At 41.8% G+C, this 5,002-nt stretch overlaps 1 pseudogene; it reads left to right on the top strand.

Moving 5' to 3' along the window:
* Window positions 1-553: 553 nt before the first annotated feature.
* Window positions 554-4,470, top strand: LOC110299193 (heterogeneous nuclear ribonucleoprotein A3 pseudogene; annotated as a pseudogene).
* Window positions 4,471-5,002: the final 532 nt, after the last annotated feature.

Here is a 5,002-nt window from a genome sequence, read left to right on the forward strand (position 1 = left end):
AGAGCTCTGACTAACACTAAGTCTCCTGGTAAAACATTGAGTTTGATGGTTTTAAGAATGGTGTTTTAAAACCAACAAAAAGAATGATGCTTGACATGTCACACTAATGAAACAGTTTTTGAGTAGAACTATTTTCCCAAGAAAATGAATTTTGAGCCTGACTCCAGGGTACATTCTGGTCCTGCATCATCATTTGACTCCAGAGTAACCATCACATGGAGAACCTCCAAATAGTAGTAAAAAAGACATGTATCAAAGAAGACAGGAAAAGATGACATAGATGATTAGAGAATTAGAAACAAAAAATCCTCCTTGGAATAGGCAATACAGCTACTGAAGACAGAGTAACATGGCTTTTCACTCATCCCTGCCAGGGATTGTGAGACATTGTGACCAGTTTAGAAACTTCTTACAAAACATACTCTTACCACGCGATCTAGCAATCTCCTTTCTTGGTATTTATCCAAGCAGGGTAAAAACTTAAATCCACACAAATCTTCACATGAGTGTGTGTGTGTTCAAGTTTCATTCATAATTATTGTTGGAAATTATCATGGCGGCCCTTGAGAAAGTGGGTAAATAAAATATAGTATGTCCCTATGAGGCATGTGATTCTTTCAGTGTTAAAAGTAAGTCATTAAAAAAAAAAAAAAAAAAAAACTAAAACAATTCAGTAAAAGCAGTCAGCCTGGAAAACACAGCGCCGTGTAACTCCCAGTTACAGGGTTCTGATAAGGGAAGGCTATAGATCCATTAAGAAATGGCAAATTGGCAGAGTTCCATGGGAAGGCAGAATGACTCAGTGGATCACAAGAGATTTGGGGACAGTGGAACTGTTCTGTGTCACACTGTAAAGAGAGGATGATGCTTCACACTGAGAGAACTGTATAAAGCCAGTGCCTAAGGCTAAAATAAGTCTTGGGGAAGTCGCTATCTCCTGTTAACTGCTTCAGTATACCGAGAGCAATTCTAGAACGTGTATATTATTAACTTTTTAATTGAAAAAAAAAACAAGACTTTTAAAAATTCTATAGTATATTTGACATATGTCTGAACCCATTTTCTATAGGACAAGCTTGGTTTTCTGATGTGTGTCTGCATTCTCTTAGGAGTTTTGTGGATAAGATCCCCAAACGGAGGCCACTGATCCATGCTATATAGCATCCTCATAAAAGCTTAAATTACTCAATATGTACATGTATCCAATATTATGTAATACCTCAGCACTGTGTCCAGTTTTACATTTTTGCACATGAGTTGAAAACAAAGAAATAAACTATAAATAAACCAAAGGTAAACATGTAAACCATAAGGCATGTTGCTATTTACTTGCTGAGGATTTTTCTGAAAAGATGGAGTGGCACAGAGGATTCTCAAGTGACCCAGCATTAACCTTGAAATGTACACCCTTGACCAAATGAAATAACTCTGCTATCTTTGTAAGGATTACATCTTCATTGCTGACATTATGCTGAAGTGAGGAAGACACTGTTGAATTACTAATGGCATTTTGGGTGTTTATGCTTGCTCATGCTTAAAACATAAATCTTGTCTTTGATATAAGGTCTTTATATAAGGGAGATATAAAATGAGATGAACTTGATAGATTTGGGTCTCACACCCTATAATGCCTGTCTGTATATGAGATCCAGAGGTTAAACTGTGTAAAGCATATAAATATAACATTGAGCGAGAATATCTATCTTCCACGGTGATGCAAATCAGACCATCAGAAACCTGTGGAGAAATGATGTCAGCAAGATGGCCATGTAGGAGGACTCATTCCTCCTTCCACCTCAAGAAGATCAAATCCCCGTTTGCCCACGAAGAAAAATCACTCAAGATGCAATAGAATCAGGAGTCCATAGAGGAAGAAAAAACCCAAGAATAATTGTGGTTGGTGGGAGACAACGGCAGCATCATTTAGCATGGGATACCATGCTAGTAGCCACTCCTGTCACACCAGCATCCTCTTGTAGGACAAAGGTAAACAGGTGTGTGTAATTGCATTCTAAACCTTTCAGAGAATTATTCAAGTGTTGAGCTGCACACTCATCACAGCCCCCACAGATCACCAAAAAGATCAGAGTAGGTGGGGCAGATGGCAACTACCAGGAGGACAGCAGAGAGATGAATTCTATCAGTGTTGACAGTAATCACTGTAGTGGCCACCATGTTGAAAAAAAAATTATAAAGAGAGAAAGAAAACTATGCCTGTGATCTTCTCTGCATAAGATATGATAGATCACCCCAGCTGGGACCTAAGACTTTGTGGTGGCAATAGCTATTCATACCACAGACTCTGTGGTGTTTCCAGTCATGGACACTAGCTAACTGCACCGAGGATGCTAACTGCTCCTGCCGCTGAAGAAATACACAGCCAGCAGAGCCACACAGGACTTCTTGCTGTTTTCACCACCAAAAGTTTTGCACATAAACACATCTGTAGGTTCCAGGTACCTAAGCTACCCCACGACCACCCTTTCTCCCCACAGCTACTTAAGATCTTGCCTTTTAGAGGCAACCTTACATCCATCATTGTACATGAAACCACGGCTCATTCCTGACACTACAAGGGCATGCATAACAATCTCTGAGCCTCAGCTGCAGCAGAGGCTGTGTTGAGTGGACCTGGAGAGGCATACTTGAAGTCAGATCATTTGCAATCAAGGATGACAAGGGAAAGGACACATTGCAAGCAAAGGAAAGAGCAAACACAAGGTCCCTGGGAACATCAGAACAACTGCTAGTGTTAGAAGTTCAAGGCTACCTTGCGCTACCTGCAAGATTCAGTCTCAAACCAGGAATGGGAGCATAGCTCGGGGTTAAAACACTGCCTGGGAACATAGCTCTGCATTACCAAGTCCACGGCCCTGGATTATCGGATACACCACCAAAAAGGGCTCTTTTGTGAAGAGAGAAAAAAAATGTTGATTCATCCCAACCTAAAATGCTACAGTATAAAAACCCTAAGAGCTGAAAGGTAAGTTTACCTGGAACCCCCGAGAAGCACCGATCGATCCGGGAGCTTCCTCTCTCTGACAGACCCCACCCCTGAGCGTGGGCAGTCGACATAGACTAAACACAGGAGCGCAAGGCTCTTTGCACCTTCTGTAAAATATGTATGCTTTTGTCCTACTACTTCCTTGTTGCTGTATGTTTTTACCAAATTGAGAAGCTAGTTCTCTGAAAGCTCCTTAAATTTCGGATTCATGAGTCGATACTATGAAAGTCACCTACTTCCTGATAGGTATTTTAACGTATTTTCCACTAATTTTTCACGAATTTTTTTTTTTAATTATAATGAACCGGAATTGGAAAAGGCAAGTCCAGTCTCAGAATGTTTGTAAAACTGCTGCCTGCTCACCCCAAGCCTGACGTGCCATTATCACCGCTGCGGGGGTCGGGGGGGGGCGTGGAGGAGGAGGTGGGTATGATCCAAAGGAAGCAGAGCAGCTGGGGTAGCTGTTTATTGGTGGTGTGAGCTTTGAAACCACAGATGATAGCTTAAGAGAACATTTTGAGAAATGGGACACACTTACAGACTTTGGTAATGAGAGATCCCCAAACAAAATGTTCCAGAGGCTTTGGTTTGTGACCTACTCTTGTGTTGAAGAGGTGGATGCTGCTCTGTGTGCTCCACCACACAAGGTTGATGGGCGTGTGGTGGAACCAAAGAGAGCTGTTTCTAGAGAGGATTCTGTAAAGCCTGGGGCCCATTTAACAGTGAAGAAATTTTTTGTTGGTGGTATTAAGGAGGATACGGAAGAATATAATCTGAGAGACTACTTTGAAAAGCATGACAAAATTGAAACTATGGAAGTTATGGAAGACAGGCAGAGTGGGAAAGAGGGAGAATGTCCTTTTGTAACCTTTGATGATCATGACACAGTTGATAACATTGTTGTTCAGAAATACCACACTCTTAATGGGTATAATTGTGAAGTGGAAAAGGCCCTTTCTAAACAAGTGATGCAGTCTGCTGGATCCCAGAGAGGTCGTGGAGGTGGATCTGGCAAATTTATGGGTCCTGAAGGAAACTTTGGAGGTGGTGGAAGAAAGTTTGGCCATGGAGGAAACTTTGGTGGAAGAGGAGGCTATGGTGGTGGAGATGGTGGCAGCAGAGGTAGCTATGGAGGTGGTGATGGTGAATATAATGGATTTGGAGGTGATGGTGGCAGCTATGGTGGTTGTCTTGGTTACAGCAGTAGAGGAGGTTATGGAGGTGGTAGACCAGGCTATGGAAACCAGGGTGGTAGATGTGGTGGTGGAGGAGGAGGCTATGATGGTTATAACGAAGGAGGTGCTGGTGGGAACTATAATGACTTTGGAAATTATAGCGGACAGCAACAATCAAATTATGGACCCATGAAAGGGGGCAGTTTTGGAGGAAGAAGCTCAGGCAGTCTCTATGGTGGTGGCTATGGATCTGGAGGTGGAATTGGTGGATATGGTAGTGAAAGGTTTTAAAATAAAACAGAAATGGCAACAGTTCTTAGCAGGAGAGAGAGCAAGGTGTTGTCAGGAAAGCTGCAGGTTACTTTGAGACAGTCGTCCCCAATGCATTAGAGGAACTGTAAAAATTTGCCACAGAAGGAACAATGATCCACAGTCAGAAAAGCTACTGCAGTTTAAACAGGAAACCCTTCTTATTCAGGACTGTCATAGACACAGTTTGCAAAAAGTGCAGCTATTGATTAATGCAATGTAATGTCAACTAGATGTACATTCCTGAGGTCTTTAAATATATATATAATGTAGGGGATTCGTACGTAGCTCAGTTGGTAACATGTGTTGTATAAACATAAGGATCTGAATTCAATCCCTAGAACCTACTTAAATAAGATAAAGTAGGTGATAGACACTGAGAGTTTCAGTGCTGGGTAGACAGAGAAAGGCCAGTCCATGGACTATTCATAGAGTTCCGGGTCCGAGTAGCATACAGTCTCTTGGAGAAATAAAGATGAGCAACACCAGAGGAACAGCCCACAGTTGACCTCTG

The sequence above is a fragment of the Mus caroli genome, unplaced genomic scaffold (assembly GCF_978045245.1).
Source record: "Mus caroli unplaced genomic scaffold, Mus_caroli_1 scaffold_1, whole genome shotgun sequence".
NCBI classification, from domain to species: Eukaryota; Metazoa; Chordata; class Mammalia; order Rodentia; family Muridae; genus Mus; species Mus caroli.